The sequence below is a fragment of the Anolis carolinensis genome, chromosome 5 (genome assembly GCF_035594765.1).
Source record: "Anolis carolinensis isolate JA03-04 chromosome 5, rAnoCar3.1.pri, whole genome shotgun sequence".
NCBI lineage: Eukaryota > Metazoa > Chordata > Lepidosauria > Squamata > Dactyloidae > Anolis > Anolis carolinensis.
The window spans coordinates 66,727,748-66,750,790 of record NC_085845.1 but is presented as its reverse complement, the minus strand read 5'-3'; the positions used below and the strand labels follow the sequence as shown (position 1 = coordinate 66,750,790).

General features: G+C 40.8%; 1 protein-coding gene across 3 annotated transcripts in view; it reads left to right on the top strand.

The window, feature by feature from the left end:
* The first annotated feature begins 9,825 nt into the window (after window positions 1–9,825).
* Window positions 9,826–23,043, top strand: part of acsl1 (acyl-CoA synthetase long chain family member 1) — a 50,045-nt gene continuing 36,827 nt past the window's right edge. Inside the window, exon 1 of one of the 3 annotated variants that reach the window (XM_008111814.3) lies at window positions 9,826–10,023. The gene's annotated coding sequence lies outside the window, so the exon portion shown is untranslated. Of the gene's footprint in view, window positions 10,024–10,109; window positions 10,131–23,043 lie in introns of those variants that run through there. The other 2 variants (XM_008111813.3, XM_062981413.1) reach the window with 2 other exon arrangements.

The following is a 23,043-nucleotide window of genomic DNA, read 5'->3' as shown; positions in this document are numbered from 1 at the left end:
AAGTATGGTAAAGATGTGAGGACTACTCCCCCAAGTACAACAAATAAGTAGCAGTTAATGTCCACTAAGATACGATGCAATTGATTTATTTGACTATCTAACATTTTATCAGTCTTTTCCACATTAAACACACCCAAAGTCTGTTTATATCAGAAGTAAAATCTCAAAATGTGTCATTTTTTATTACTGCTTTTGAAAGAAATGAAATGGATAGGTTTCCAGGTCAAGGCATTCTGCCAGACTCACAATATCTTGAGGGCGTTGGGAAAGAGCAAGTAGTGCAATGAAAACATACAATTGAATTGCACTCCATGGGGTTCTGTGAATTAAGCATTAATCTATTCTTTGTTGTGACGTATCAGGAACAATCATACAGTATTTTATGGATATAATGCTTTTCTTTTCTCAGATTTCTCTTTATACAGATTCTGAGAAATGTAAATAAAAGTGTTAACCAGCCTGCTTTTGGAAAATGAAACTTGAGTGGATTATTTCAACCTGGACAAAAACAACCTCTTCTTCCACTTGAAGCGTTTAAGAAGAAAATGATAGCACTCAACACCCCTGAGAACAAACAAGTATTGGCACATAGATATTAATTTATTGTTCTGGGCACTAATACATAACCTTTCAAAAATCCACATCTTTTAGAAATCCACACAATGGTGAGGTATCATTACACAGCAGGTCTTGGGATTAGCAGTTTACTTCATGTTTCCTTTTGCTGTCCCGTTTTACTCAGGTGAAAATACATAATTAATTTTGTTCAATGGCACAATACATATAATGTATTCATTTAACAGCTGATATATACCACTTAAAAGAAACTTGATGCACTATGGTACGAATAGCCTACTGATATCCAAATGGTCAAACTCCAGTTCTTGTTTCTTCTCTCTCCTATTTTATCTTCCTGTAGAAATCAATAGTATTGTTTAGCACAAATGAACATTATTCATCTATCATCATCATAGTCTATATTTATGCCTTGCCTTTTCCCCAAAGCTGACTTAAATTAAAATACAATGCTGTTAAAACATGTAATAGATCAACATTAAAATGGAATTAAATCGCCAGAGTGCAGTACTACATTAGGGCTTATATTTTCAGTTCCTAGCTCTCCAATTGATTTCTTATTTTATCGCAGACATAATTGAGCAGCCCATGGGTTTTGTACTGAGTCCAGCAAAGAATGGTGTTTCTCTCCAATGGTGTTTCTGTCAACATCCTAAAGCTGCACAAATTAAAATCTGTCCAATCATACAGGAATAGCAGAATCCAGTGCCACGGTAGTGCAGTGGGTCAAACCGCTAAGCTGCAGAACTTGCTGACCATAAGGTCGGCTGTTTGAATATGCAAGATGGGGTGAGCTCCCATTGTTAGCCCCAGCTTCTGCCAACCTATCAGTTCAAAAACATGCAAATGTGAGTAGATCAATCAGTACCGCTTCGGGCAACACTGGCTTTTCGGCTTAGAAATGGAGATGAGCATCACCCTCCACAGTTGGACTCGGCTAGACTTAATGTCAAGGTAAAACCTTTACCTTTTAGCAGAATCCAAGATTACATGCACAAGATTGAAGTTATTTTGACTGTAATGTGTTGTGCAAATTAATCAGAGATGGTCTGCATTCCCTTCTATTGGGGCAGAGTATAGACGGTTCCCTGACCACTCAAGATAATTTAGTTGGATTACACTGTACAGATACAACGGTGGCAAATATTTCACCATGGCATGGGCTTCCTCGTGGGCTCTGGCCTATATTCTATCACATTTGCTTTGGCTTTTCCGGCTTCCAACACTGTAATCGCTCTTCTACATGTGACCTTTTTAATAAACAAGGGGGTGGGAGTCACTTGCCTCCATCTAACAGGCAGGATTGCTCAGGCCCAATTGTATCCATCGCTTTGGATATTTGTCAAAGTCTACCAGAGCTTTAATGGGATCATGTACCAAGGCAACAGGAAATTGCCAAAGAGCCATCAGGAAACCGTTTGGATCCATAAGTCTCTTGAGGTGGGTCATTTTAGGCCCTTTCTACACTACCATTTAATCCAGGTTATCAAAGCAGATAATCTACATTATCTGCTTTGAACTGGGTTATATGAGTCTACACTGCCATAAAATCCAGTTGACAACAAATAATCTGGATTTTATATGCTGGCTCATTGCTGAATCCCAATGAGTGTAAACACCACCCTGCTGCAACTTATTCATGAGCATGAAACTATGGAACGTTCCTAGGCCTATATATGTGAGTTGCTCTGAGTTCCCTCTGGGGTGAGAAGGACGGGGTATAAATATGGTAAATAAATATGGTAAATAAACGTTCCTCTGCAGCAAGATCACCATCATCCTGCCCAGCACAGAAAGCCAAGCTTACAATGAATCCTTTGGTGGGGACAAATAACAGGCGTCCCTCCATATTTGCTGGGTTTAGGGGTGCAGCACCCATGTGAAAGTGGAAAAACTGTGAAAACATCTGGTTAGGCATCCTTTGTGCTCCAGTGCAATTTCATGACTAATTTCCAACATAATTGTTCTAGACAGCGCACCTATAAATGTTCTTTTGGTTCTCCAGTGTGACTCTATATCAGTGGTCTCAACCTGTGGGTCTCCAGGTGTTTTGACCTCCAACTCCCAGAAATCCCAGCCAGTTTACCAGATGTCAGGATTTCTGGGAGTTGGAAGACCAAAACATCTGGAGACCCATAAGTTGAGAACCACTGGTCTATATCATGCAACCCTTCATAAGACTTTTCCTCCCATGGAACACTAACTCTGACCCTGATTTTACTGCAGAACCCTAACTCTGACCCTAAGCACTATAAATCCACAAAATTCTTCCTTCTTTCATCTACTCCTATTGTCTGGGTGTTTTGTATTATGTAGGCTTGGAAATAATGATATTCAAATTTTATTTTTAAAGCAGAAGTACATTGAATGTCAATAAGATCATACTATGGAAAAGACTTTTAAAATGTTTTTTTTTAGTTTTAAAAGATTTTTTTGGTGGTTCTGCTATAGCTAACTTCTGCTGGACACTGACCATAGAGATATGCAAGAGGACTGGCGCATTCACAACAAGGACCTAGGAATTCCTAGGGAGAACATATTAATCAAAACCGTGAACAATTAAGTCTGCAGAAGTGAAATCCACAAATATGAAAAGCCAACTGTAGTTGGGACAGACTCACCATCATTATGGAAGATACACACTCCTGAGCTGTTGATAGAGCTGGGAGAAAACATCCTCCCCAACTATAATTGCACCATTTTATCTGCATTTAATGAAATGTAGCATTTTATGCAATGCTTTTGCCAGGTCATCTGTTGCTGAAAGAACTCTTCTGAACATCATACATCAATATTGTTCAGATTTTATAATCCTTGAAGTAAGTTGTTATTACTGGAAAATAATATGCTTAGCTAAGGACTGTAAAGAATTGTGGAAGCTGGAAATTATGAAACCATTTCTCTTGGGGATGTGTAGAAAGAAGGAAGAGACCTTAGACAGCAGAGCTGGGATTACTGACAAATTTTACAACTTCATTTCACAATTTCAGACACAAGCCAGATTTTACAATCTAGCTGCAATACCAAGGTTGATGAAACCATATTGAGAGCATGGAATAAAATGCTCTTATGAGATACAAAATAATATCACTCTCTGTGTGTGTTAATGTGGAATTCACTAAAATAAAAATTTAAGAGCAATATGCATGTGCTTTTAAGGTCTAACACCTTAAATTCTGATATCATTAAACTCTGAGTCTCTCCCAATGCCCTCACTTTGAAAAGAAGTCTATCTGTATGGGAGAAGTGGGGAGAATCTTTTATATTACATCCAAATGAATATCACATTCAATTGCATCCAAAGAATTGTAGTTTACAAAGCACGTTTTCTTTCTTCTACATAGCAGGCTGTGATTGTTTGGAATAATACTTTGCAAGGATATAGCTTGCAAGGATCTGTTCTTTCTTATTGTAATCCTTATAGTTTATATACCTAGGAATAAGCTTTATCAAACTTAAAGGACAGGACAGCAGAATGAATGCAGTTTAACACTGTTGGAAATAGCAACCTCCCAAGCCTCTCACTACAGTGTTTATTAATGTTTTCTAACCTGTATTCTATGTGAATGTTGATTTGCCAGTTTGACAGTACCTCGTTGGTGTGGGAGGAGCTATAGACATGTGATTGCCCAGAGCATGTTTAGACTCAGGACTCCATTTTGTTATTAAGTTTGCTTTACACCTTAGTGGAGGTGGATGCATGTTGCTGTTAGGACTTCAATAGAGAAGTATGCTTATGGATTTCAATGAGTACAACTGTACTTAAAGACTATGGACTATTGATTAAGAATGATACCCTGTGTACTCAACACAGAGAGAAGCTACATCCTATTCATAACTGAACTTTGATAAGAAATGTGCCTGTATGGTGAATTAATACAAGATAATTATGAGTAAACAAGATATGTTATTTTTCAAAGAATTTGGGGTTTTTTTTATCTCTGAGTGCATATCTTAAACTAAAAGATTTTAAGGGAGTGTATATGTTTCCGCAACTGCAATTACAATTACAACAGCAACTTCGAAGAAACAACCATCCTCTGCTAATATTTTTGTAGTGGAATATCCTTATCCTTGGCAGGACAAAGACATGGTTCTTCAGTTCAACAGCTGAGTTACCTGTGTGCCATTATATTAATGTTTGTGAATATCACTTGTTCAAAGAGTTGACTTCTAACAAGGTCATGCTTTTATTAACTAGTGGTTTTCAAGGGGTGGTCTCCACATGTTCATGGGGATTCACATTTGCCAAATGGATGTGACATCATTTTTCCTTTTCAATAAGGATTGCCATTTATTTCCAAAAGGTTATTGCCCCAGAGAGTGGGTGCAGTAATTCCCAATTACTGCTGTGTCACTTTAACTGCTGTGGGGAGGCAGCAGCACTCTTTGACAGTGAAGGCTAAAGTCCCTGGAAAACTACAACTCCCAGGATTCCATAATATGGAGCCATGACAGTTAAAGTGGTGTCAAACTGCATTCATTTTACAGTGTAGATGCACTTATTGCCAACCATATCCATGAGCCTTTCTTCCCGGGGCTTACTTTTCACCAGACTCAAGTCCTTGAACCTGTTTGTCAAGACTCAGTCCTCTGAATTGCACATGAAGCAATAAAACAGGTTTCAGAGGGGGAAGTTGTGCTGATCAGTTCAATCAATAAGGGAAAAATAAAATGGCAATCACCATGCCTTAATGATTAAATGTTTTAAAACTTTTTTTGCTGATTAGAGCACACTCAATTAAATAGATGAAATGTTCTCCTCAATTAGCCATATGAATGTAGATAAACACATAAGCAATGCATATGCAAACAGATGCAGAGGGGAGTGCAATGTCCAAATAACCATGAAGTGAAATACATTTCCAAACATCAGGGAATGCATTCTACACATTTCCATTATTAGCTTGCTATAACAAAATCAAGAAGGGAAACCCATGTTAAAATAAATATATACTGTGCATTCATGCATTTATAAGAAATAAAGGCACCATATGATTATTTTTACAGAAGGCTTATGCCTCACAGAAACCTCAGCCGATTTGAGACTCCTTCCATCAGGCAACACTTTCAGACTGAAGATGTTAGACAAGGGAGCTAATTCTACATTGATTTTCACTGTATTATTTTCAAATGTTTCTCTGACAACATACCATAGCTTAATTTCTTATAAGTGTACAGTAGACTCTTGGCATCTCATGAGATTTAGTTCTAGGAGCCTCATGGATGCTCAAGTCCCATGATAAACAATGGCATAATGAAACAGAATCCCTTATACAAAATGGTGAAATCAAGGTTTGCTTTTCTGGGTTTTGGTGGAGCAAGGGGGAATTTTTAAGTCATGGATGCTGGAATCTATGGATGCAGATTCTTTGGATATAAAGGGATAACTGCACTCTATTTTAACAGCTACAGAAAGCAAGATATACTTGGGCAATTTTTCGGTCTCCTGTATCAAACCAACTTGGGTATAGTTCACATGTTAACTTCATAGTGGATGGGAAAGGTGTTACAAATGGACCCTTGGAATCCACTGGAATTTGGTTCCAGAATTCCCTGTGGATACCAAAATCCATACATGTTGAAGTCTCATTAGATACAGTGGCATAATAAAATGACATTTCTTATATAAAACAGCCAAATAATGATTTGCTTTTTGGAATCTTTTCTTGAATCTTTTCAAACTGTGGTTGTTGTTTTTTCCCGTGTCAGGAGCAACTTGAGAACGTACTGCATAAGTGACTGTGGTTGGTTGAATTTATTTATTTATTTACCATATTTATACCCTGTCCTCTCTCATTCTGAAGGGGACTCAGAGCGGCTTACAAGTAGGCAACAATTTAATGCCTCATAAACAGACATAAAATAAACATATATATTAGAAACCAAAAAGTTAAAAACATCTAAACATTAAACCAATTGTTAAAAACCACACAATCTGAAATCATAATCCAGGAGCCATTCCTGTCGTAACTGCACTTATTCCGTATCCACTTACTGCGCTGAATTTACTGTCCAAAGGCTTGGTCCCACAGCCATGATTTTAATTTCTTTCTGAAGGTCAGGAGGGAGGGAGCTGATTTGATTTCACTAGGAAAGGAGTTCCATAGCTGAGGGGCCACTGAGAAGGCCCTGTCTCTTGTCCCCACCAAAACCTCCCCTGGCCACCGCTGAGATCTGGGGTTCCAGGCTCAGTGATGAATCTAAGAGGACTCCCAAGTTGCAAACATGTGTCTTCAGGGGGAGTGTAATCCAATCCAGCACAGGCTGTAATCCTATACCCTGTTCGGCCTTTCAGCTGACCAAGAGTACCTCTGTCTTTTCTGGATTCAGTTTCAACTTGTTTGCCCACATCCAGATCATCACAACTGCCAAACATTGGTTCAGGACCTGAATAGCCTCCTTAGTAGAAAAGGTAAAGGTAAAGGTTTCCCCTGATGTTAAGTCCAGTCATGTCTGACTCTGGGGGTTGGTGCTCATCTCCATTTCTAAGCCAAAGAGCCGGAGTTGTCCGTAGACACCTCCAAGGTCATGTGGCCGGCATGACTGCATGGAATGCTGTTACGGTACCTTCCCACCGGAGCGTTACCTATTGATCTACTCACATTTGCATGTTTTCGAACTGCTAGGTTGGCAGAAGCTGGAGCTAACAGCGGGCACTCACTCCGATCCTGGGATTTGAACCTGGGACCTTTCAGTCTGCAAGTTCAGCAGCTCAGTGCTTTAACACACTGCGCCACTGGAGGCTCCTAGCCTCCTTAGTAACAGGTGGAAAAGAGTGATCTGCGTACAGGATGTCGAACCAAGGTTTGCTTTTGGATTTTTTATAACGTATTTTCAATCAGTGTTTGATTGAATCCATGGATGTAGAATCAAGGCTTGTTTTTTGGAATGTCTCTATTGAATATTTAAAGCTGTTGATGGTTGAATCCATAGATGGAGAACGCATGGATTAGGAGGGCTGATTGCATTTGCCATCAAGTTGACTTCAACTTATGCTGTTCCTATGGATGAGAGAACTCCAAGAGCCCATCATGAACTGCTGTGTTCATCGCCTCTTGCAAACTCAGGGCCGTGGCTTCCTTGATTGAATCAATCCATCTGTAGTGCCGTCTTCATCTTTTCCTTTGTCTTCCACTTTTCACTTTGCCAGAGATACGATCTCATGACACCTCCAAAAAGACACCTTCAGTTTAGTCATCTTAACTTCTAGGAAGAGTTCAAATTTGTTTTTCTTCCTCTTTTTTAGCAGTCCCTAGTATCTTAGGACTCTTCTCCAGAGCTACATTTCTTTCTGTCAGCTCCCTGCAATGGTGAGCTTTCGGCACCTAAACTTGGAAATTGGAATTACTATGGCCTAGAGAGCCAACATGGTTTGAGCAATGTAACATGATTTTTGTTCCTGGGTTATTAATGTCATTTCCTAATTGGTTCTAGCATAAAAACATGGAAAAGGTTTATTAAACTGCTCAAACGTTGTTTTGCGGGACATCCTGCACCATATTTTGCAATAATCTTTCAATGAATATCTCATCATAGACTCTCAACCAATTCAGCATAATTTGTGGCAGCCACAAAAATGAAGTTTCTGGAGTATAACAACAACTTTCAGAGTACGGCACAATTAAACAGGAAATAACGCTTTCAAAGCAGGAACAGTAATTTTTTCAAATTTTGTTACATAGTGCTATGGGTGTATCTACACTGTAGAATTAACGCAGTTTAACACTTTTTTGTCATTGGTCAATGCTACAGAAACAAACAAAGTTAAAAACTTGGCATTATACTAATTGTCCTTTGAGCAGTAGCTGGCCACTTGGAGTGCCTCTGGTGTTGCTATAAGAAGGTCCTCCATTGTGCATGTGGCAGGATTCAAGCTGCATTATAATAGGTGGTCTGTGGTTTGCACTTCTTCACATTCACATGTTGTGGACTCTACTTTGTGACTCCATTTCTTAAGGTTGGCTCTGCATCTCCTGGTGCCAGAGCACAGTCTGTTCAGCGCCTTCCAAGTCACTTAGTCTTCTGTGAGGCTAGAAGGGAGTTTCTCAATTGGTATCAACAATGGATTGAGGTTTTGGGTTTTAACCTACGAATTTGGACTCTCGCTTGCTGCAGTGTTCCTGTAAGTATCTCTGTGGATTTTAGGAAGCTGTTTCTTGATTTAAGGCATTGGCACACTGGCTGATATCTGAACATAGAATGGGCCGAAGATCTCAATACCTTTTCTTTACATATCTCATTGTCGCTGACCTAGTGCCTCACCAAACAATAACTCCCAGGATGGCATTGCTTTGGGCTGGATTATATGGCAGTGTAGATTCATATAATCTGGTTCAAAAAGACAATGTGGATTATCTGCTTTGATAATCTGGATTATATGGCAGCGTAGATCCAGCCTGGCAGACAGGGCTAAAATTCACATGAAATGACAACTCCCATGATCCCATGGCAGTGAGACAAAACTGCATTAATTCTAGTGTGGAATCAATGCAGAAAATGGGAGTTATACAGGGTGTTTGAAAAAGAACTCCCTAGTTTTAATGTGTTTTAACTTAAAACGAGGGAGTTCTTTTTCAAACACCCTGTAGTTTGGCCAGGGGCCCTTCCACACAGCCATATAACCCAGAATATCAGGGCAGAAAATCCCACAAAATCTGCTTTGAACTGGGTTATCTGAGTCTACACTGCCATATAATCCAGTTCAAAGCAGATGTGGGATTTTATTCAGCTATGTGGAAAAGGCCTTAGTTATCTGAGGGCCCTTCAATACAGCCATGAAACCCAGAATATCAAGGCAAATAATCCACAATATCTGCTTTGACCTGGAATACAGTATATGGCAGTATGAACTCAGGGCCCTTCCACACAGCCCTATATCCCAGAATATCAAGGCAGAAAATCCCAGATATTGTGGGATTTTCTGCCTTGATATTCCAGGTTATAGGGCTGTGTGAAAGGGTGTGTCTTCAGTCCACACTGCCATATATTCCAGTTCAAAGCAGATAGTGTGGGATTTTCTACAGATGTGGAAGGGGCCCAGGTAAGCCATGTCTATTCTGTCTGCTCTCGGGTCCAATAGAGGGCGCTCTTTCTCTCCCCTTTAGGCCCCGCCCCCTTTCCCCTCCCCTCCTCCTCCCTTCCCCCTCCCTCCTCCATTCGCGTGGCGCGAGCTCCTGCCCTTGGCGTTGCCTTCTCGTGTCCCCTCCGCCCTCTCGCGTCCCTATTGGTTGGCGGCCTCCTACCGCCGGGTCCTAGCGCCGTCGTATCCGCAGCGGTAAAAGACGCTGTGCCGCTGTTTCCTGGCTGTAGACTTCCCCCCTCCTCCCGCCGTTTCCCTTGCAGTCGCCTTAAATAGGCCGGGCCGGGCGGTGTAGCGGCACAGCGCTCCGGCTGCGTGGTTGGGGGTGGCCGCTGCTGCAGGAGTCGTCGTGACGGCTGAGGCAGGTGGGTGAGGCTGACGTGGGCTTTCCCCTCACGTCCTTTGCTTTCTTTGCCCAGGCCTGTGGTGGGAGAAGGAGCCGTCGCACGCCGGAAAGGCGAAGACTGACAAAGTAGGGGCCTTCCCGGCTGCCGTAGGCCCGCTTGGAAAGGGGTTAGATCGTGGAAAAGGGGGGGGGGGACTGCTGTGGAATAGGGAGGTCCTCTCCCAGGCCATAGGCATAGCTGCACTGTCGAATCAATGCAGTTTGACATCCCCTTTTAACTTACGTGGCTCAATGGGAATCATTATTAGATAGCATGGAGCCATAGCAGGTAAAGTGGGACCAAACTGCGTTAATCCCACATTGTAGATGCACCCCTTATTTAGATGACTTGGGGGCCTTCCAGACAGGCCCTATATACCAGGATCTGATCCCAGGTATTCTGCTTTAAACTGGATTATAGGAGTCTGCAGTGCCAGATAATCTGGGCCCCTTCCACACAGCTGAATAAAATCCTACACTATCTGCTTTAAACTGGGATATATGGCATTGTGGCACAGATAACCAGGGCCCTTCCAGCCATATATCCCAGAATATCAAGGCAGAAAATCCCACAATATCTGCTTTGAACTGAGTTATCTTGAGTCCCTACTGCCATGTGTGTATATGTATGTATATGTGTATATATATATATTCCAGTTCAAAGCAGGTATTGTGGGATTTCCTGCCTTGATATTGTGGGTTATATGGCTGTGTGGAAAGGCCCTGGGATAAACAGAAAACCTGGGATCAGATCCTGGATATAGGGCCTGTCTGGAAGGGCCCCTAGAACACTCTTGGCCTCTGTATTTTGCTGCATTGCAAAGCATTTGGAACTGCAGGCTTCCTCTGTTGTCCATCATCATAATAGCATTCCTATTGATAATATCCATCATTATTAGTCCTGTTTGCATTACTGGGATTATATAGAGCTGTGTGGAAGGGACCTCAGTGTAGCAAAATACCAGTTATATTTTGGTGCACTGAGGCCCCTTCCACACAGCTGCATAAAATCACATCAAACTGCATTATATGGCAGTGTGGAGTCTTAGAGTATCATAGAGTTGGAAGAGACCTCGTGGGCCATCCAGTCCAACCCCCTGCCAAGAAGCAGAAAAATTGCATTCAAAGCACCCCAGACAGACGGCTATCCAGCCTCTATTTAAAAGCCTCCAAAGAGGCTCCATCATACTCCGGGACAGAGAGTTCCACTGCTGAACAGCTCTCACAGTTAGGAAGTTCTTCCTAATGTTCAAGTGGAATCTCCTTTCCTGTAGTTTGAAGCCATTGTTTCACATCCTAATCTCCAGTGCAGCAGAAAACAAGCTTGCTCCCTCCTTCCCCTCACATATTTATGCATAGCTATCATGTCTCCTCTCAGCCTTCTCTTCTGCAGGCTAAACATGCCCAGCTCCTTAAGATGCTCCTCATAGGGCTTGTTCTCCAGACCCTTGATCATTTTAGTTGTCCTCCTCTGGACACATTCCAGCTTGTCGACAATCATTGAATTATAGAATAATAGAGTTGGAAGAGACCTCATGGGCCATGCAATCCAACCCCCTGCCGAGAAGCAGGAAATTGCATTCAAAGCACCCCTGGAGAATACCACAGCTTTAACTATGCGCACCATTGCCATTATGATGTCTCTACTCTTAACTGTTTTATGTATGTGTGTGTGTGTGTGTATATATATATATATATAGAGAGAGAGAGAGAGAGAGAGAGAGAGAGATTGAGATTTCTATTGATGGTACTGAAATCAGTGTATGTTTTACAATTGAAAATATATATAGCATCTATTCCAGGCATGGACAAACTTCCAGTTCAATGCAGATATTGTGGATTTTCTGCCTTGATAATCTGGGTTATATGGTTGTGTGGAAGGGCCCTGAGAATGCAGGGTTTCGGTAGCCTCTTTGAGTCCTAGTTCTGGGTGACAAGCAGCATACAAATACAGTAGACTCTCAGTTAACTGGCATCCATTGGGATTGTTGATAGATACAGGATAAATGTACTTTTTGGTTGTTTGAGAGGTACTGTTAAAAATATGTCTAACCAACAGTACACCCCATACTATACCTTGCCATGAACTGCATTTACTTGAGGTTGATATATAGTAACTAAAAGGAAATACAAGAAAATGTAACTTAATGTAATACAGTGTTACTGTTATTATAAAAACAGCTTGGTGAATGAGGTATGCAATTTTAGTTACATGGTAGCCAACAACCTTTTGCCAGTTGCTTGGGTTCTGGTTAACTGAGGCTAGATCTGAACTGCCTTCTATCCCAGGATCTGATCCCAGATTATCTTCTTTGAACTGGATTATATGAGTCTCCACCTCCATATCTGGGATATGCTCTTGGGATATAGAGCAGTGTAGAAGGGGCCTAAGGCCTCTTCCACACAGCTGAATAAAATCTCACATTTTCTGCTTTGAACTGGAATATATGGCAGTGTGGACCCAGATAACCCAGTTCAAAGCAGATATTGTGGGATTTTCTGCCTTGATATTCTGGGTTATGTGGCTGTGTGGAAGGGCCCTAAGAGTCTAGTGTAATTATTGTAATGATGATGACAACCCTAAAGGCACCAGATCCCTCCTGATCTTGGAAGCTAAGCAGGGTCAGCCCTGGATAATTCTTATATGGAAGGACACCAGTTATTTTAGGATACATTTCTTAGGAAGGAACTCTGCTTTAGGATACATTTTGGAGGAAGGAACTCTGCTCAAGACAACCCTATGCAACTCATGGGGTCGCCATAAGTTTCTGTAGGTGACCTGCACTGGAAATTCATTTCAGTTTTCCACCCCAAACCTTGACTTGGACCCATAAGAGAAGCAGATGGGAAAGACAAGAAAAAACCAACCCGCTCTGCTGCTTCCTTGCTCTGTCAAGGGAGTTGCCTTCTAGGGTGGCTCCTTATCATTTGGGGCTGAACCTCCACTTCGTGGGTTGAGCAGAACAGCCCTTTGACGATAGGGCTGCCTGGAGGCAAAATTCTCTCCCTGTGAAATTCTTCTCTGCCTGGGTTTGATCAGAATGGCTGAAATGGAGATGCAATGCTTTCTTATCTTCCTAAAGATAGGTGCACTCGAGAAACCCTCCTTTGCCCCAGAACAGGCCCCAAGCACTTGCCCCTGTATCACCAATGTTGTGATAGTTAGCTAAGAAATCTTCCTTCTTGGGGAAAGAAGAAGAAAAAAAAGTTTGTGGCTCCATTCAGCCTATCCAAAGATCTTTGTGCCAGAGGCTTTTTAAATCAAAGGCAACCAGATCCCATTTGTAAACATATTAGTAAGGTCTGGATTGAGTTATGGTTGTATGGTTCTGCATTCTGGTGTTTTATTTATAGCTCTTGTTGTGATCATGTGGAAACTTAGTTGTCATGGTATAGGAGGTTCTGTGGGATAATTAGTTAAAGAAAACGAGGTGGAAATTTTGCATATGTTGGGAACGTTTGTATTAGTAGGGCCTGTGCTTTTAAATTTGATCAGGAATTGAAATAACCATCTCTGCTGAGGAACTGAGGATATTTAGGATGGTTAAAATGAAAAGGGACTACATTATTTAGTAAAGCTATTTTCAAACTGGGGAAATGGGCATTAAAATACCCAGTGTGGTTCACTATAGATAAGTGTAAAGTGTGGGGCCAAATGTTATTGTGTCATAGCCTCATATTAAAGCAGAACTAGCAGTGAGCAGCCAGGAAAGCAATTTGGGATTTGTGGTGGATAGCTTGATGAAAAAGTCATGCCAATGTGTTCCTCCTTTGGGTGGAAAAGGAAGAAAATGTCGTGGTGGGTGAGGATTAGGGAAGGAACTGAAATTCGTGCTGCCAATATCATAATGCCTTAGTGCAGATCTGTTACTCTTGGAATATAGAATGTGTTTCTGGCTGCTGTGCTTGAAAAGGGATGTTGAGGAACAGGGAAAGTTTCAGAAAAGAACACTCAAAATGAGCAAAGGCTATGAAGAAGGGTTTAGGACCTTCAAGCTAAGTGGGAAAGTCAAGTAAGGAGACATATAGATGTAATAAAGTATGCATAGTATGGAGAAAATGAATAAGGTTATATCCCATCTGATAACTAATTCATCTGATGGGGGATGTGATATACAGTTGCTATAAGTAGTCATCATTGATGGCCTTATCCACCATGAATTCGTCTAGTTGCCTATAAAATCATCCTAACTGTTATGTATCGTTATATCTTGCATTTTAAACAGAAATCTTTCAAGAAACACAAATTCAATACCCAGAATTTTTTAGGATAGAAAATAATCATAGGTTTAAATGATCTCAACAATCCGCAGTGGTGTTTAAAGACAAATGAGAACCAAGTATCTTAGAATTACAAGTTCATGTATTCCTATGCTTTTCAGGAATAAATAAAGTCCAAAACTAAAATTACCAGATCACTTTTTGCACGCTACTTATCAATTTTAATACAGACAATATATTTAATCAATATTTTAAAAAAGGAAAACAGAAATTATTAGATCACTATTAAGCATTTGAAAGTTGTGTAGCAAACCATAAACTCACTCATTGTCCATCCTAGTTGCATTTCTCTTGCCGTATACAACTGTGATCAATCCACAGTTAAACTCAAAATTGATTGCCTGATACTGATCTAATTCTACTAAATAGGAAACCACTAAAATTAAATGTGTCACAAAAAGGTCATCACTGTATATTTGGGGCTTGGCTGTGCCATTAAAGACTGCAGGTACAGACTTATCCAATAGTTCTCTGCATTTAGAAACTAACATATGATGGAAACAGGTATAATTGGGGAAGACAGTTCGGTCACAATTAATGGCTTTTTTGTTGCTTCCAAAGTACCAATTTCTCAAGGTTATGGCGTGAATACTCTGAAAATAATGTTTGCTTGCCTTTAATGAGGCAGTGCTGAGATGCTGGCTTAAGAGAATCTACTTTATTGTTTAATTACCTGGAATTTTGAAGCAGCACAGAGCCAGTGAGCAAGGCTGCTGTTTGCTCAAACACTTTAGCAGTATATTAAGTTACAATATATTCAACTTATTGAAAACATGAAGAAACGTACTGAAAGCACGAGAAAACAAATATTAAATTGGATCTAAGCTATACATTTATCAGAATCCAACTAGTAATTGTGTTTTCTCTTTGAAATAAAATCTAGAATGTTCTTATTCCTGCCCAAATGACAAAACAAAAGGTTACCATGTTTTCAGGAAGATAACGATATTGTTAAGAACTCCAGTTTCTGATAGGTGTTTTTTCTAATTTTATGGCATAACATTGTCCTAAAAAGAAGGCCCCCTTAAACCCATCAAACATTTCTGGACAAGCTGTAGTGATGGATCTTTGGTATCTTAACATTTCTTTATAGCCTGAGAATGATTCAGGCAATCAACTAGAATACAGGCAGCCCCAAAGTTACAAACAAGATAGGTTCTGTACGTTTGTTCTTAATTTGAATTTGTTTGTAAGTCAGAACATGTACATTTTTTTCAGTGTAGCTGTGGCCATATATATATATATATATATATATATATATATATATATATATATATATATATTTAAAGCTCTGGATAGCATAGGGAAGAGTTAACAGTCCTGTGGTGTTTGTTTTGCTGTCTGTACCCTTGTTCAGATAATTTTTGATTCACTTTCTGTCACTGTGATCACTGGATTTTGAAAAATGTGGCTTGTTGTGGAAACAAGGATTGGTGATAAAGCTTCAGTGGAGATATCTTTCCCCATGATAATAACTCTTCTAGCAGTTAATTTCCCTTCGCGAGAGTAGATTTCTCTCACTTCCTGTGAGCCATTTGTAAGTTGGATGTTTGTAACTCAGAGACTGCCTCTTTGGCAATGTGAATGTTATATGGAACTTTAAAAATACAGATTTTTATCATATTGATCCCTGTATGAACACACTGGACTTTAGGTTTGCTCAAAATGCACAGCTTCTGCAGTGTTAAGTCTTTATGTTTACCTGCATTGATTTGTAGTTGGGATAATGCCCCTGTTACCCAGCAGTGGCACAAATGTGACAATGCAGATATCATTATTGACTGGAAGTTAATTGAGAGGACTTTACAAAGAAAAAAATCATTGTCAGATGTTTAAATACGAGCCCAACAGCAAGGAATATCTCATTCATGAACATTGGCTTGGTCTGATTGGATTGCATTGTGCCTTTTAGTAGGGCTGAATGCTCAGTTGGTCAAGTATGCTTAATAGATTAACTTTCTTGGGTCAAGAAAAATGATCCTGGCTTTCCCAAACTCTGTCTAATTTATAGGAGTTTTATGTTGTTATGTCACTTATTTGTCTCCATAGTTTGAGACTTTTCATCAGCTGTTGGGGTTTCTTTTAAGGGTGTATTATTTTGTTTTGCCTCTAGACCAGTGGTTCTCAACCTGGGTTCCCCAGATGTTTTTGGCCTTCAGCTCCCAGAAATCCTAATAGCTGGTAAACTGGTTGGAATTTCTGGGAGTTGTAGGCCAAAAACATCTGGGGACCCTAGGTTGAGAACCACTGCTCTAGACCTTAATTCAGTTTACCTTAGTTTAAGGAGCAGACAGCCAGATGACATGGAGGAGCCCTTCCTGGGATGTGATTTCTGTCACTTACATCCTTTTTTTTTTTGGAGATACAGTGTTCATGTTTCTAAGTTGGTCACTAGCCTGACAGTTTCAAAGGCCCCTTCCTGTAGTTGTGTTGTTAAATGATACTATAATGAAACTGAAAGGGTAAATTGCATTTCTCAGCAATAATACTAACTATAAACAATATTTTTGGCTTAGTGGCCCACTTTAATGTCACTAATCTTTTTTTGCAAGCAGAGCTTGTATTGTCATGTAAGCTAACCTGCAGCCATAAAGCTCTTCACATTTAAAACTTGCATTGGTAGCAAAGATGCAAATGAAACAAAATGCCCATTCAGAAGAACTGCGGAGGGCACTTACATGTTGTACTGCTCTACAGTCATACCTCAGTTAACAAAGTACTTGGATTCATGGGCTTTACTTCTTTACCATGAAATTGCAGAAATAACATGGAAAAAATAGGAATTAAAATGTCCATTCAACATATTTCAGCAAAATTTTGTCCAAAAATAACAATTTGTGCAGTTTATCAAACAAGCAGCACAGGTAGACTATACACAAGTAAATATAACTATTTTGAATTTCATAGCAATCTTCTTCCAAAATGCATTGAGGGATTTTTTTCTTTGTCTTTGTTTTTGGATTTCCAATTTGTTGGTGAAATTTATTGATCAGTACTTCAAGTTTGTCTTCTATCCCATTTTCTAGAGCAGACATGGACAAACTTCAGTCCTCCAGGTGTTTGGGACTTCAACTCCCACAATTCCTGACAGCTAGTAAACTGGCTGGGATTTCAGGGAGCTGAAGTCCAAAACACCTGGAAGGCTGGTTTACCTATGCCTGTTCTAGAAGCAGCTTCTGTTTACTTTGCCCACATGGCTACAGTAGCATTGTTTTGAATCAAATCCTGCTCTTTCTCAGCTCAACCTTTTATTGCATTGTTTACTACATATGCACTGCAGCAACCTTTTACAGAAAGTCTGTGTTTTTCCAGCCTGCTTTTGCTATCCTTCTCATGCTTATGCTGCTAAGAAAAATTTCCAACTACCCAAGAGAATAAAGAGAATATCAGGAGCTAGGTTGGCCCAAAAAGACTTTGAAAAAAGGGCCTTCTTTGTCAGAAACTCTTGTTGACTCTGCCAGTACTAACCTTGGCATCTCTTCTTCTTCAAGTGCTAAATTAAATTGAGTATCATAGCATGATTCATTTGCATTGCCAAAATAATACTTGAGATACGATTCATTTTCCATACCCCAGTTGGGCTATTAAGCAAGAATGGACTTTTGCTAAAACTGTGGGAAGTTAACTCACTCCTTGGCAATTTACATTTTACAGGTGTAATGAGAAGGATATTTTCATTGATACAGAGAGTGCTTTCAAGTAGCTTATAGCTTGTGTGTGATATTTATTTATTGGATACTGCTTCTTTCTTCCAAGGTGGGATTCAAGGCAGCTAGAAAATCTAAAGCTTAGTTTATAAAAAAATTCTCTAATATGTTCACTCGGATTTTCAAAATATAGGATTGTAAAGAAAGTAAAAATATCCATGTCTAATGCTAGTTCTGTATTTCTTTTGATTAAACATTGTTCTGTAGAAAGATATGATGGAGCATACTAGAAAACAGGCCTGCACAATTTGCACCCTCCAGTTGTTTTGGACTTTAGCTCCCGTAATTCCTTGCCATTGGATAAGCTACCTAGGGCTTCTGGAAGTTCTGGCCCATTTTAACTTTCCAACGTATCTCTTCCTATGAGCCATCAAGAACCCTTAGATCTTCTGGGGAGGCCCTGCTCTCGGTCCCACCTGCCTCACAGGCATGGCTGGTGGGAATGAGGAACAGGGCCTTCTCAGTGGTGGCTCCTCGGCTGTGGAACACCCTCCCCAGCAACATTCGGCAGGCCTCAACTCTCCTGAGCTTTAGAAAAACCCTAAAGACATGGTTATGTGCGCAAGCATTTAATGAATAAGTACAATGATTTCACATGGTCTGAACTAAGATTTACATATGAGGATCTTGGATGAATGGATTTAAATCTATATATGTTTTTAAATTTTGTGTAATGTGGTTTTACTTGTATTGCTGTTTGATTTGTATGAGCTGTTTTTAGTGTATTGTTTTGGGCATTGAATTTTTGCCAATTTATGAAAGCCACCGTGAGTCTTCTCAGGTGAGAAAGGCAGGGTAAAAATGCTGTAAGTAAAGAAAGAAACAAATAAATAAATTGAAGGCCCACACATCTGAAGAGTCGCAAGTTGTGCAAGCCTGTACTAAAGCATAGTGCTATAAGACTGCTTTTCAGGCTACCTAATATAGGTGTACCACATTTCTGCCCATGGCCTGCCTGCCTTCCTTTCTGGAAACTTGCTCTAGATCAGAAGCTAATGGCATACAGATTGGTACCAATTCATGGACTACTACCTTGATGAGTTCTGCCATAGACTAGAATTTTTATAATAGCCCAGTATTTCCCATCAAACAATTCATTATAGATACCCGCCTGTGGTAGAACAGCAGAGCCAAAGGGAAAGAAACTATTGGCTCCTGGGTTCTAGCACTATAATGGAGAAGTTGACAGTTGCCCTCGAACGATGCCTGCCTATTGCCAGACAAAAGGAGAGCATTCTGCCTTCTGTAAATAGTTTATTGTACTTGGTAAGGGAGAAGGGGGAGCCAGGAATGGCTGCACGGAGCCAAGCTGGCTGAGTGCCACAAAGCTGAGTTCAGCTGGAAAGACCATGTCTTGGCTGATTCAGTATTCTACTTGTGCTTGTGTCAAGAGGCTTTTTGCTGACTTGAAGCATTGCATTGCCTTTATTTAACCGGATGAACATGGCATAAAAGACAAGGAGGGAAAGTTGTATGCATAGTTCCCTCATTGAAAACATTTTCTAAAGCTAAATGTTTCAGTCTGTAAGTAATGACCAATTAATTGTTGACTTAATGAGCTAACTCAATCTGTAAGTAAGATGTTTGCCCTGTCCAGTGTGAAACAGTTTCGTGCCTGGATATGGGTACTTAGGTTATTGGATTTGACAACCAGGATGTGCTTTCTCACTCTCAGCAGGCATGTAGTTTAAGTTCTCTAAGCCTGGCATATAAGCTTCTCTTTGCTATAGGTTTACTTGTTGTGTACCTTCTAGTTGTTTCTGTCTTGTTTTTCTGGACAATATTTGTTCAGAGCGGGTTTGCCTTTGCTTTCCTATGAGATTGCAAGAGTGTGACTTGCCCAAGGTGAATTTCCATTACTGAGCAGGGATTTAAATCCTGGTCTCCAGAGTTGTAATCAAATGCTCAAACAATACACCACACTGGCTACAACACATTGAAAATAGTGATATAATGTAGTTAATTTCGTACTTTAAAGCAACTCAAGGACATCTCTTAACCAGAGTTGTAAATGGTCAGCTTGGAGTTTAGTTAAATATAACCTGACACAGCTTTATAATGTGATATCTTGGACTATTGTCTGCATTATAGCTGCAAATGCTCTGTACAAAAGGCTCAAGTAATACACTGTGGTGGAAGTTTACAATGTTTGGATTAGTTTAGAAAATAGCACAAATGTCCCATATAGAGCACTCTGCATGGGGCTGCCCTTGAAGACTGCCCGGAAACTCAAATTGATACAACAGTTGATGGCCAGGATGCTAACTGGAGTGAATTATAGGGAGTGGACAACCTCCCTATTAAAACATCTCCACTGGCTGCCAATAAGTTTCTGGTCCCAATTCAAGGTGCTGGTTATCACCTATAAAGCCCTAAACTGTTCGGATCCAGCCTATCTCCGCGATCACATCTTCAACTATGAACCTGTATACACTTTAAGATCTGCTGGGGAGGCCGCCGTCACAAACACGGTTGGCGGGGAAGAGGGAGAGAACCTTCTTGGTGGTGGCCCCCCGGCTTTGGAATTCCCTTCCTAGAGAAATTAAAGTAGTCCCCATCTTGGCCACTTTCTGGAAAGACCTGAAAACTTGGCTATTCCAATGTGCCTTTGACTGATTGGTTACAATTTGACTTGGCCCTTCTACCCCTACCTTAATACATGATCTCTGCACTTTATTAACAGCCCCTTGTACCAATGGCCTTGCAGTATATTGCACATGCTCTATTATGCCCTGCCTTCAGCACTGAATACGCCCATTGCGCTCAGCTATTAGTTATCAACTGTTGAGTTATGTTTTTATGATGTTTTATATTTTTATGTGTTAAATACTGCTATTGCAATGTATTTTATGCTGAGATATTTTATTGTTGTTACTGGGCTTGGGCCCCATGTAAGCTGCCCTGAGTCCCCTTGGAGAGATGGGGCGGGATAGAAGAATAAAGTTATATATTTATTATTATTATTATTATTATTATTATTATTATTATTATTATTATTGTTATAATAAATGGGAGGAATGAATATAATATAAATAGCAAAAGAAGTATGTAAGACCAAGATAAATGTGTACATCATTATAATATTTAATATCAATATAATAATTGCATATGATGTGTGCAATGCTTTATATCAGTGGTTCCCAAACTTATTTGGCCTGCTGCCCCCTTTCCAGAAAAAATATGACTCAGCGCCCCCTGAAAAGGGGGGCGTGGCTTAGAGGGGTGGGTGTGGCTCCTTCTCAAAGGGCGGAGCTGAGACTCTCCCCTAGTCCAAGATGCAGGGCTGCGAGGGGAGGTGGGCGGGGCCACAAATGGGCAGCCAGGACTGGGATGGGCAGAGTTACGAGCTCTGAGGCAGGGCTGAGCTATCCCTGTCCTGCGGTGCCTGCCAGGACACATGGGGCGGGGCTAGAGGAGGGGGTGTGGCCTCTTCCCAAGTGCCTGATGGGGCTGAACCTCTATACCCCACCTCCATGTTCTAACAAGTGCGTCAGGGGAGGTATACAAAGGCTCAGCCCTATCTCACGCTCTTGGGAAGAGGCCCCACCCCAACCCCTAGCCCTGCCCTTTAGTCCTAAAAGGCCTCTCAGGAGAGGTATAGGCTCAGCCCTGTCTTGGGCTCTTGGAAGGAGGCCCCGCCCCCTTCCCTAGCTCCGCCCTCTGTGTCCCAACAAGAGTCTCAGGAGAGGTATAGATTCTCAGCCCTGTCTTGGGCTCTTGGGAAGAAGCCACGCCCACTCCTCTAGCTCCACCCCCTGTGTGTCCTAACAGGTGCCTCAGATGCTCAGCCCTGTCTCTGGCACTTGGGAAGAGGTTCCGCCCCTCCTCTGGCCCTGCCCCTGTGTCCTAATAGGTGCCATCATCACCCCCCTGGATCGCTCCAGCGCCCACCGGGGGGCGGTAGCACCCACTTTATATAGATCAAAAGCATTTCTGTCTCAGAAACAGCTTGAAAGTGGCTAATTTGATTTTCATATTGTGGGATGAGGGCCACAGGGGATGAAGTGAGGAGCAGTTTTTCCAAGGTTGCTTAATTAGTTGGATTGAGGTTTCTGCTAGAACCTCTAACTTTCCAGATCCTCTTTCTTAGTTACTGCATTATACAAGAACTTTTCTGAGGTTTTTTTTTTTTTGATGATTTGGTATCCCCTTCTGAAATGCTTCTTGCTTGGCCATCTTTTAAAATAAATCCTCTTATTAGTTAGAATGGCCCAAGACGGGGAAGTTGAGATGGGGAATAAAAACCATAACAACGTAAGAAAAGGTAAGAGAAAGGGCTAAAGAGTTGAACTTGGAAGCAATAGCATTATATCAACCATCTGTTCCATGAATGTTGAGGCTCATTGGAAGCATCTTGAAAGGAGGTGGGGGGATTCCAATGAGAATATTCCAAACTGAGGAACTTTCCAGAGAGGCCACTTTCCTGATGCTACTGGTCTACTGACCTGTGAGCTAGTAAGAAATTCTGTGGGTTTTCTAAGCTGTACTCATCTTATGTAGTTCAATATAATGGCCTACATCAAGGGGGAAAATGATTCTCTGCTTTTAATTAAACATAATTTATCTCAGGATGGACATACACAGAGAGAACTTTTCTGCAGTAATTTTTGCTGCATAGAAGCTTGGACTACAGATCCCCAGGAAATTATGTTTCTGTAAATTCATGGGACCAACAAGCAACTTGAAGGCACATACATACATGCTTAAGGATAACAAAACAACCAAACACTGGTGGTCGAACAACACTATTTATATATTTTTCTTAGTGCCCTGCCTTTTGTACTAAACTTTTCCAAGGTGACTGACGGCTAAAAATACCAGATACATATGTAAAATCAAATATGAAACAAACCGTAAAGGTCAGCCTGTCATTGAGACAAATCTTTGTGGAGCAGCCATTCACACACAGGACTAGGGTCAACATTTAAAGCAGAGTGTAAGACATGGAGCCCTTTCATGCCCACATCGGAGCACTCAGAGTCCACTTTCCCTGCCATGGCTGCATTCTACCA